Here is a 12,548-nt window from a genome sequence, read left to right as displayed (position 1 = left end):
TCACTTATAATATCAGGTATGTAGATATGTTGTTGTTCACACGTAATTTTTCATATGATACCTAGATGCCTCTTAAACGCAGTGTCAGGTATATTATCTCTTTACCTCTCACTTATAGGGGGTCATTCTGACCCGTTCGCTCGCTGCTGTTTGTCACAGCTGATCGAACAGGTCTCTACTGCACATGTGCCGGCGCCGTAGTGCGCCAGCGCATGTCAGGTGGCCGAAGGCCGTAGCAGGGCTGCGATCGTGCTGGTGCAGCACCCTTCCCTGCTCTACACCATGGCCCTCATTCCGAGTTGATCGCTAACTGCCGTTGTTCGCAGCACAGCGATCAGGCTAAAAATCGGCACTTCTGCGCATGCGTACGGGCCGCAGTAAGCATGCGCGAAGTACTTTCACACAAAACTATGCAGTTTTACACAAGGGCGAGCAACGCTTTTCTGTCGCTCTGCTGATCGGTGAGTGATTGACAGGAAGTGGGTGTTTCTGGGTGGTAACTGACCGTTTTCCAGGAGTGTGCTAAAAAACGCAGGCGTGACAGGTGAAAATGCAGGCGTGCCTGGGGAACCGGGGGAGTGGCTGGCCGAACGCAGGGCGTGTTTGTGGCGTCAAAGCAGGAACTAAACTGACTGAAGTGATCACAAGGAAGGAGAAGGTTTCGAGCTGCTCAGAAACTGCATGAAAAATTTCACGAGCAGCTCTGCTAACCTTTCGTTCGCACTTCTGCTAAAATAAGATACACTTCCAGAGGGAGGCGGCTTAGCGTTTGCACTGCTGCTAAAAGCAGCTAGCGAGCAATCAACTCGGAATGAGGGCCCATGTTCCTTCCATTTCTGGCTCTTGTTAGAGATTTTTCACTGCCTTGGGTACTTTTCTACATATCTGGCGGACCAGCCCATGTATCTAAATTTCGGACAGATATCATTACTAATTCCCAGAATATTTTAAGCAGGATCATTCCCACAGACCCTGCCTTCTGGTTGTTATACCATTCTTTAATACCAGTTGTCAAATACAAAGAGTCGCTACTTCGCCATCTTAGCAATGCTGCACACTCAGTTATTTCTGTTTTTGGAACTCTCCCAAAACTGCCACTGGCGAAGACTGTTTAAAAAAATAGTTTATTTGGTCTGTGGAAGATATTCTATTATCCTCTGCAGACAATTCTTCTGAGTTCACTAGCACCTAGCTCCCTTAGTTAGAATATCCTCAGCCGCGTATAAGTCCTTTATGTCTGTGGTTCCACCAGATACAGTACTTAGCTTGATTCATTAAGTCTTTAAAATTTAGGGGGATATGTACTGATAAAGCTAAATATTTATCGTATATAAAACCCTTTATGAGGTCTAAGAACACTGTACGCTATTTATGTATGGAGTACCGTAAGGGTACGCACTTTGCGTAACAATCGCTTAGCCGTAGTCGAGACGCTCAAGCGTCACGTTCGCTCACGGCCAAGAGATTACAGGCAGGCACGCTATTGGCTGCCGACTAACGTAATGATTCGCTATAGCGTAGCGGACGCTCGGGACCACGAGGAGATCACCAGCGCGCTGACGCTCACAATGTTAAACCTTTATATCTAAACCATAAACGGTGTATTATGCAGTAAAACCTTAGTGTAATGATAGAGTGTAAATGCAACACAGTGTAACCTTATTAACTTCAAAGCTGTCTGAGCGTCACCGACGCTCCGAGAGTACCTAACACTATAAGAAATACACAGATACCTGGGCTTAGGGTCTAACGCCTTATATATATATTATGGATGGTATGCTTGCAAAAGAATAATACAATACAATTATACACTACAATATAACATAGACTACCTAACCAGATAACTACACAGGAAATACAATACAATACAATACTATTTAAGGGAAAATAAGAGAGAAAGAGGGGAAGAGAGAGAGAGAGAGAGAAATGGCTCACAATAACAAGAAGATCAATATGATTGCAGAGAAGCTTACACATGTGAGGAACAATCGCTGCGCAGTTATTCAATGCTGAGAATCTTTGTGGAGAAAATACTTGACCTTACCCATACTGGCTGTCCCTATATACACAACCCTACAATACCGCATGGGACAGAAGCTAGACTCCATTTTGAGAAAACTCCCATGAAGACTGCAACACATGGTTGAAAGGGGGAGGGGAAAACACCCGGCAGCAGCCATTTTAGATTTGCAGGTCCAAACACATGGCACTCTCTACTACACCACAATCACATAGCAGAAGACACAAGACTCCATTTTATTCCAAAATGTCCAAGCCTCAGAACAATGCATATGTTCTGATTTTACAATTCCAAACCATCTAAATCACCTTTCACAATTTCAATCCAACTTCCTAGAACCATCTTATTCACTTTCACATTCCAAACAACTTCAGTATCTCAATAACCAGAGCATATTCATCACAAGACCAGATCACAATGTAACCACACATCTCAGCCTGCCATTGCTACCAGCACATGTTCAAACGTAACTGCATGGTGGTATTTATGATTAACAAGATATATTATAACTAACCAGCACAATCTATTTTAAATCACCATAGGCAAACAAATACCACAAATACTATGCTACAGATTGTCTACTGTTCCAATTCATCACAGACTTCACAGAGTGTCAACACAAACACCCAACAATCACACAACCAAGTTACAATATCCTATTTAATCCAGCACCATTGACCTTAAAGCAATCTATCTAGATTTCCTTATCTAGCCATGTGAATTCAATACTTAGCCTTTAGTTTGTAGGTCAGTCCTGGGGATGCAGCCTCCATGCTGCTGGGTGCCAGGTAGCTGTGTGAGTGAGTGAGTGAGCCCTGTGATCTCCAGTGGGTATATCATACCCTCATTCCAGCTCTGGGGGTGTGTCAACAACAAGATGTGTGTGTGTCCCTCACAGCATGTGAGCCAGCTGCATCAGTGGCCTTGGTTATGCAAAACAATGGGTGATGACCAACACATTCCTGTCTTGTGGGAAGCTATTGTTTGGCGAATACTATCTCACTGTCTACTCTCAGTTGAGACAATGACATCTCAGCAATCATTCTTCTGGAGACAAATCCTAACCCATTGGTAAACACAGGTGTTGGCCCTCCTCATTGAGTCTCAAAGCTCAGTGTAATTAAAGGCTATTGTACTCCGTCTGCGGGAAAGATACTGATTTGGAATACAATTAATCTTCAATTACTATTCCTGTGCTTACCTATGCATAACACCATGTGAAGCCCTCACAACATGCAAACTATTGTTTGGGGGATCTCTAAGGTCAAAGAGCCATTTGAGACCCACTGATACCTGTTGGACTCAGGGGGATATTAACTTATAAAATACATTATATGGTTGAATTATGTAACGATTGAGTCGCACGCTGGGCACACAGAAACTCTACCGTAAATGCGCATACAGTGCGCCTGCGGGTGCACGTAACAGCGGGTATGCGCACGCACGGGAGAGCGCTCGCATGCGCAGCGTGGACATGTATGAGGTGCAAATATGGCAGTGTGCATAGTGATATTTTTCTGACTTTGACAGTCCACTCTTTGGCAGTCAACAATAACTGCCACTTCCTAAAACATTTCAAAAGGAGAAAAATATATGTCAAGTGTAAATACATTTCCATGGTTGGGTTGGGGAGGAGAAAGAGAAGGTGTGAAAAGGGTATGACCTAGTGAGATAGCAAAAGCATGTGTGTATGAATCCATGTTTGGGGGGTCATGTATCATCGTGCCGTACGTGTTTTAAATCAAGCTTCGAGGTATTGCGAAGTATACATTTGAATTCCTTCTTATCCCGTGGTACGGGTCTGTGGATGGGCTGTCAAACTTTACCGAGCTCTTTTCGGCTGTGGTTGTAACAAAATGGGGGAGCACATTTTAGTTGATGATACATGAATGGGGGAATATGTGATTGCTGATATCTGTGCCTGTATTCCCTATCGACTATGTGTATAATTACCTGAGGGTTGTAGAGATGAAGATAAGACATAATTACGGTAAATGCAGTGGTATTCTATGTCAGGTTAATGAACATTCGTCGATTGAGGTCTTGTTCGGTGTCTGTTGAATGCAGTCTTCTTTGTGCTTTTGCCCATTAGGTGCGAGCAAAAAGCTTTGTCAATGTCCATAGATTTACAAAAATGTTGGGCTAGCGTAATTTTAAAATTTCTAGGGAAACTGGGGATCTATGGCAAAGTTCATCAAATCTCTGGGTATAAGGTTGTCAAAACTTCTTCTTTAATCCATCCGTTGTCTGTATACAGGATCATCAAACTCCTCGTCAAAAGTGGGTCTTTTTACCTAGGAGAAACCGGAAAAACAGGTGAAAGAAACGGACCGTATAATCGCATTTTCATCACATCATTGTTTCTACCGTTGGGTCATAAATCAAATCCATTGGAATTACAATTTCCCCACTCCTTAGACTCATTACCTCAGGTAGTACTTTTCCAATATAACACAATCCTTCTGAGTTTGGGGCAAGCCGCTCATACGCCTTTCTCCCGCATGTGAAATATGCATCATCGGGGAGAACATATGGGACTGAATATGTCATTACCATGTTACACATTTTCCATGTGAACTCTCCTAACCCTAATTCTCCCATCTGTCTAGTACACCTATCAGTTTGTACGATCTGTGCACTGTATCCTAGTGATACCTCTCCAACTCTCGTGATCCTATTTCCTAGGGTATACCTATATCGGAAAGATTTTCCTCTACTGGCTATGTGGCGTATAAGCTCTGTATCTGTGGGCATTCTATCTGCTCTATGCGAAAAGGTCATGGTTTGGTTACTCCATGACACTTCCCAATTTCCCTGCTTTCGGGGATTGGAGATGTTAAAACATAATAGGGACCTATCCACATGGTATTGGTGGAGCTTCAAACTAGGAGGGCTGGAGATATTAAACCTCCTGTCCACCAGTCTCCCACCACTTAACTCAAGTACCTCCCCTAACGTTAAAGGAAATGGTACTAGCCCTGGTTTGCTATGACCTTGAGGTACTTGAGAGCATACCCAACAATCTGTTTTATTTAACACACTACCCACTAAGGAGTGATAGTCACTCAATGGATGCCGGTCCATATGGATATTAAAACTGGATTGGCATTTCTTAATGCACCCATCCTCCACTACGTTGTCACAGAGCCTACAGATACAGTTTTCTTCAACTAAAAATCCTTCACAATGTTTACAAATAACATGGCTGCTAGATTGTTTCCGGTACTCGCCTTTGCTTGGTGGTTGTGTTGCTATTGGAAACTTACACCTCCGTCTCTGTCATCGGAACCTTTCTGGATCCTTTCTCGACCTCACTGGTACTCTCGCCGGAACAGACTGTTCTGGTTAACATCATGGTCAACAGGAAAATCCGGGTCACAGTCTCTTGGGGCAAGTCCATCTTACAGGAGGAGAAAAGAAGAAATTTGTAATGGGGGTACAGGAAAACAGTTTGAGGGGGAGAGAAACTTGTCACGATAATTAAGTTCTCTAGTCTTGTTGTTCTTCTTGTTCTGCTGTCATCTCAAAGGTGCTGTCTCTCAGTCTTCCAAACGAACATTCCGATGATGCAATATTCCTTCCAAATCAGCGATCTCTCTGTAAGGAGCAAAAATCTTGCATTACCATTTGTCTAACTGATGTGTGACATACCATCTTTTAAACATGAAAACATGAGTGAGAAGAGAGAGGAAACAAAAAAAACAAAAAAAGAGAGAGAGAACAATTTATATGCATATATAACATAACACATCAATAAACAACAGAAAAAAAAGAAACATTTTTCAAACATAAACATTTTCTAAAACATTGTCAGATCATCAGGCTGTCATATCTACATGTCCCATGGTTTCCTTGCGCAGTCCCTCCCTCCAGCACTTCCATATTCCATTGTCTGTATCTGGCCAGAATACATTGGTGCGGATAGGTCATGCTGGGGTTTGGTAGACTTCTGCAAAGACCAAGTATATATGCAATGTTTGAATCCTACCAATAATCGTCAGAGGTGGGGAGAGAGAAAAAGAAAACATTTCACAGATACATTTACAACGTTTCACCCGGTCATTCCTGTGTCTTCAGGGAATGACCTCCCAATTTATTAACCGTTACCTCAGGCTTACCATCAGTCCTAATGATCACCTTTCCTGACTATATATTATGGGTGTGGCCCAAAATTCTTCCTATATGATCCCTGTTTATAACTTGGTGTGTCCTAACTTTTGCTCATTTTCATGTCTAGGGGGTCTGACTTTATGTGGGCTGTTGCAGTTACTGGCATAATGCCCTTCTCTTCTACAATGATAACAAACCCTGGGTTTCCTCCAAGTGTCAATGACCTGAGGTTTTGGTTGATTTGATGCCTCCTCAAACGCTCGGATGCTCATCGCCATCAACCGCTTTCCCTGTGCTTCCCTGCTTCCTTGGATATCATGGTTATGTCGTTGTCTAGGGCGTTGATATACCTTCTGTGAATCTTTGATCATACACTTAGATCTTTCCTAGGATCTGGGAAATCAGACATGATTGATCTCAATTCTGTCCGGGACCAGGGATGGCGCATTGCACTGTCCTTGACGGGAATGATTCCCTGATCGTCAGTCTTCCCATTGGGGACTGTGATCACCCTGACAGGACTAAACTCAATTACATCACCTTGTTTTGGTCTTACAATATGGGGTACATTTGTTTGTGCGTGATATAAAACATTGTACGTACCTGTGGACACGACCTCTCCTGACCCTCCGTTAGGGGGTTTGATTATTGCCTTTACCGATTTGGTCGCGTCCACCTGGATGTCTTGTGTGATGGCTGCTGGAAGAGGTGCCGACATCGTGTTGGGTTCACTTTCTTGTTCGTATTCCTGAGGGAAGTTTGACATGGGGTGCGACTTGCACAGGTTAACATTTGTAATTTTTTTACACTTTAATTTTCATAAACATTGTTACATTTTACACTTTCATTCTTAAGACAGTTACTAAGTGCGTTTTTATCGTACAACCTTGTGCCTTTCTCCGCAACCACAATTCTCTCCATTGCCATGTCTCTCCTCCCAAGATGAAAGTCAGATATGTCAGTTACCTCTCTTTGAAATTCACTTTCCTGTTGCCACAGGTTTAAACAATCATAATGTTTGCTCCGTCTCTTTGCTGATTTGATGAGACATATCCTCCTCCTTAAATTTTGCAACACTTCTGGGCTGAAGCTACCTACTCTTGGGAATTTCTCCCCGTCATGTACCGTCATTCTCTCCCATTCATCACATAAAACCTCTGTGTGTGAACCATATTTTTCACACATTACATACCTTGCCGACCCGATTGGTCGGTTTACTAAATCAACCCGAACCGAGGTTGATCGCCCCCTACCTGAACAACTGGCCCCCATAACTTGCAGGTGTTGCTTTTCTTCAGCGAACCCTTACAAAAACCAAGATGTCCGGGGCAGGCTGGCGGTGAAGTTTACCGAGTACTCCACTCACTTCTCGCCCACGTTGGCCAGTAACACAATCACTGTATCCAGAGCTGTTGTACCCAACCTAGGGCCCCTGTGAACCTTTATTTACTGGGGCGCGTTCCCCAGCAAGTATCGGTTGTTGGATAGTTCCTGAGTGACCAGCGAACTTCCCTTAAAATAAAAAAATTTCACAAATCACGTTAAAATGTACAAATAGCGTTTATGACCTTCGTACACAAATAGTACCGGTCAGGTTTACTAATGCACACAATTACGTGCGGTACAATCGTTCAGCACATAAGCAACTAATCTTATGTGCGGAGCGACCAGTGGAATCGAAAATTTCGGCTGCGAATTCCTTCAGCCAGAGCTTAATGGCCTATATGGGTTCCGCACCAACCCTTCTTGGTGTTGTGCTACTTGTCTCTATAGCGGACTTCCTTGTCTGCTGTACCTGGACCTCCTGGTCTGTTATGCGACCTCCTGGTCTGTTACAGTATGACCTCCTGGTCTGCTACACTCTAATGCTCAAATTTTATGTTTAACCAGGGATGCCTCCCTAGCCACCATGCACGTCACTTACATGTATGTACCTTCACGAGAACTCGATACTTTTCTTGTGGTTCAACCTCAAAATTGTATATAACACACTCACTCACCACATGTACACTTTTGTTTCTATTTCTATTTCTGCGCAGAAATTTTCTTTAGACCAGATGTGTTGTGAATTTGGAGAAGGATCTGTTAATCTAAATTTCGGACACTAAAATAGACTTGCGCTACTTACCACGTTGCCACCTTTCCGCCTGTTGCAATAACACTATCGTGTGATTTGAGTTACGTGGGCGTACCCGGACGCTCCGTTGCGTAATATACGCTGCGTGCGTCGGCCTTTGAGTTGCGTACGTGAGTCTCAGCCCTTTGTTAGAGACACGTGCACGCAAAGCAAATATCCACCGTAACACAATGTACACTTTTATCAATGTAGATGATCCTCGATCATCTACCGCGCACCACACCAATCTCTCCTTATACCTTAGGTAGAGTTGCGTGTGGGCTTTTTACAATTATACCCTTAAATATTACTTTTTATCTTTTTAACTACTAATAGCAACAAATCTTTCTTAGCACGTTATCAATGCAAATGGCAAACAGGAAGGTGAGATGTGAAACTTACACAAATGAACATGCAATTCTAAATTAATCTAATAACATATATTGATGTAAGCACACGCATATAGATATTACATATATGAGACCCTATTAGTGCTTCTACTTTGCATATGAATGTGCAATTTCTTTCACTGCTGGGAGAGAGAAAAAAACAACAACAACAAACCAGTCCCACAGGTCATTTGCATTTCAATGGCCATCCTACAAATAGCAGCGTTAAAACAGGTTCTTGAAGAGAGACAGTTACAAAAAAAAAAAAAAAAAACTACTTGTGTATTTCTTAAATCAAATATTTAATTATTAACTGTTATTAAACTCTATCTGAACTACTTATGATTGACTATGATATGGACTAAACAAATGCATAAAAAAAACTCATTAAATGATGATTTCTTTTTGACAGTGGATGGCTGATTATTTCCTGAGTCAACTGAAAATCAGCCGTTCAAAAAAAAATATAATTTTTTTTTTGACCTTCCCAAAATGGCCGCTGCTCCTCCCCCATCCATGAGGTTTACACAAAATGGGGGACAGACCTTTTGTCACAAAGAAAAATCATCATGCCAGCCCCTTTTAGTTATCACGCTATGCAGAGCGATTAAAAATAATTTTAAACCTATTTAAACAGACAAACCATCCAATCTGCGTGTGCAGTTGGCACCAAATAGAAATAAAAACCAGATTTACAAAGACAATAACGTACTGTTCTTACCTTTCAGTTCCCGAATTCCCTCAGCACTCCTTACCAAGTGAAGCAGGCGCTTATCTGGTCAGCACTGCAGTATCCCCGACCTCCAAACGGTTTAACGAGGGATACTACCTTCCACTCTTTGCTGACCGATAATGTCTGCTGAAGTTACCTAGTGCAGATATGTGAAGACCGGAGGAGCCGCCAATTGATAAAGCTAAATATTTATCGTATATAAAACCCTTTATGAGGTCTAAGAACACTGTACGCTATTTATGTATGGAGTACCGTAAGGGTACGCACTTTGCGTAACAATCGCTTAGCCGTAGTCGAGACGCTCAAGCGTCACGTTCGCTCACGGCCAAGAGATTACAGGCAGGCACGCTATTGGCTGCCGACTAACGTAATGATTCGCTATAGCGTAGCGGACGCTCGGGACCACGAGGAGATCACCAGCGGCGCTGACGCTCACAATGTTAAACCTTTATATCTAAACCATAAACGGTGTATTATGCAGTAAAACCTTAGTGTAATGATAGAGTGTAAATGCAACACAGTGTAACCTTATTAACTTCAAAGCTGTCTGAGCGTCACCGACGCTCCGAGAGTACCTAACACTATAAGAAATACACAGATACCTGGGCTTAGGGTCTAACGCCTTATATATATATTATGGGTTCACTACGGCTGGCCGGCGGTCGAGCTCCCGGCGACCAGCATCCCGGCGCCGGGAGCCCGACCGCCGGCTTACCGACAGCTTGGCGAGCGCAAATGAGCCCCTTGCGGGCTCGCTGCGCTCGCCACGCTACGGGCACGGTGGCGCGCTACGCGCGCCACACTATTTTATTCTCCCTCTATGGGGGTCGTGGACCCCCACGAGGGAAAATAATTGTCGGTATGCCGGCTGTCGGGCTCCCGGCGCCGGTATACTGAGCGCCGGGAGCCCGACCGCCGGCAAACAGAAGACCACCCATATATTATGGATGGTATGCTTGCAAAAGAATAATACAATACAATTATACACTACAATATAACATAGACTACCTAACCAGATAACTACACAGGAAATACAATACAATACAATACTATTTAAGGGAAAATAAGAGAGAAAGAGGGGAAGAGAGAGAGAGAGAAATGGCTCACAATAACAAGAAGATCAATATGATTGCAGAGAAGCTTACACATGTGAGGAACAATCGCTGCGCAGTTATTCAATGCTGAGAATCTTTGTGGAGAAAATACTTGACCTTACCCATACTGGCTGTCCCTATATACACAACCCTACAATACCGCATGGGACAGAAGCTAGACTCCATTTTGAGAAAACTCCCATGAAGACTGCAACACATGGTTGAAAGGGGGAGGGGAAAACACCCGGCAGCAGCCATTTTAGATTTGCAGGTCCAAACACATGGCACTCTCTACTACACCACAATCACATAGCAGAAGACACAAGACTCCATTTTATTCCAAAATGTCCAAGCCTCAGAACAATGCATATGTTCTGATTTTACAATTCCAAACCATCTAAATCACCTTTCACAATTTCAATCCAACTTCCTAGAACCATCTTATTCACTTTCACATTCCAAACAACTTCAGTATCTCAATAACCAGAGCATATTCATCACAAGACCAGATCACAATGTAACCACACATCTCAGCCTGCCATTGCTACCAGCACATGTTCAAACGTAACTGCATGGTGGTATTTATGATTAACAAGATATATTATAACTAACCAGCACAATCTATTTTAAATCACCATAGGCAAACAAATACCACAAATACTATGCTACAGATTGTCTACTGTTCCAATTCATCACAGACTTCACAGAGTGTCAACACAAACACCCAACAATCACACAACCAAGTTACAATATCCTATTTAATCCAGCACCATTGACCTTAAAGCAATCTATCTAGATTTCCTTATCTAGCCATGTGAATTCAATACTTAGCCTTTAGTTTGTAGGTCAGTCCTGGGGATGTAGCCTCCATGCTGCTGGGTGCCAGGTAGCTGTGTGAGTGAGTGAGTGAGCCCTGTGATCTCCAGTGGGTATATCATACCCTCATTCCAGCTCTGGGGGTGTGTCAACAACAAGATGTGTGTGTGTCCCTCACAGCATGTGAGCCAGCTGCATCAGTGGCCTTGGTTATGCAAAACAATGGGTGATGACCAACACATTCCTGTCTTGTGGGAAGCTATTGTTTGGCGAATACTATCTCACTGTCTACTCTCAGTTGAGACAATGACATCTCAGCAATCATTCTTCTGGAGACAAATCCTAACCCATTGGTAAACACAGGTGTTGGCCCTCCTCATTGAGTCTCAAAGCTCAGTGTAATTAAAGGCTATTGTACTCCGTCTGCGGGAAAGATACTGATTTGGAATACAATTAATCTTCAATTACTATTCCTGTGCTTACCTATGCATAACACCATGTGAAGCCCTCACAACATGCAAACTATTGTTTGGGGGATCTCTAAGGTCAAAGAGCCATTTGAGACCCACTGATACCTGTTGGACTCAGGGGGATATTAACTTATAAAATACATTATATGGTTGAATTATGTAACGATTGAGTCGCACGCTGGGCACACAGAAACTCTACCGTAAATGCGCATACAGTGCGCCTGCGGGTGCACGTAACAGCGGGTATGCGCACGCACGGGAGAGCGCTCGCATGTGCAGCGTGGACATGTATGAGGTGCAAATATGGCAGTGTGCATAGTGATATTTTTCTGACTTTGACAGTACTAAGCAGTGATAAAAGTGGAAAAGTGAGCTAGTGGAGAAGTTGCCCATGGCAACCAATCAGCATTGACGTAACATTTATAATTTGTATACTATATAATTATACAGAGCAGCTGATTGGTTGCTATGGGCAACATCTCCACTGGCTCACTTCTCCACTTGTATTACTGCTTAGTACATGTCCCCCCAAGTCCCTCAGTTTTTGTCTATTGGTCATGCACTTTTCGGGTGCTGATTCCCTCTTTACCCTGATCTACTTGCACAATACCCCATCGACCTTTCTCCCCCTCTTTTTCTTCTTTCTTTTTATAACTAGCTTCTTTTTTTGTTTTTTGTTGGCTAATTTTCATTATACCATGTATGTCATACATCGCTACAACTCTATAGATCTCACTCTTCTTTTTATGGCTTTGATCTATTATTGCTAGTGTTATGGAATGATTTGTCTGCTCTGTTTG

The 12,548-nt window shown here is 43.0% G+C and overlaps 1 long non-coding RNA gene across 3 annotated transcripts in view; it reads left to right on the top strand.

Moving 5' to 3' along the window:
• LOC134965059 (uncharacterized) overlaps nt 1-12,548 on the top strand; it is a 205,069-nt gene that overhangs the window by 167,666 nt on the left and 24,855 nt on the right. The window lies entirely within an intron of this gene.

The sequence above is a fragment of the Pseudophryne corroboree genome, chromosome 10 (genome assembly GCF_028390025.1).
Source record: "Pseudophryne corroboree isolate aPseCor3 chromosome 10, aPseCor3.hap2, whole genome shotgun sequence".
Taxonomy (NCBI): Eukaryota; Metazoa; Chordata; class Amphibia; order Anura; family Myobatrachidae; genus Pseudophryne; species Pseudophryne corroboree.
This window is presented reverse-complemented; position numbering and strand designations above follow the sequence as displayed.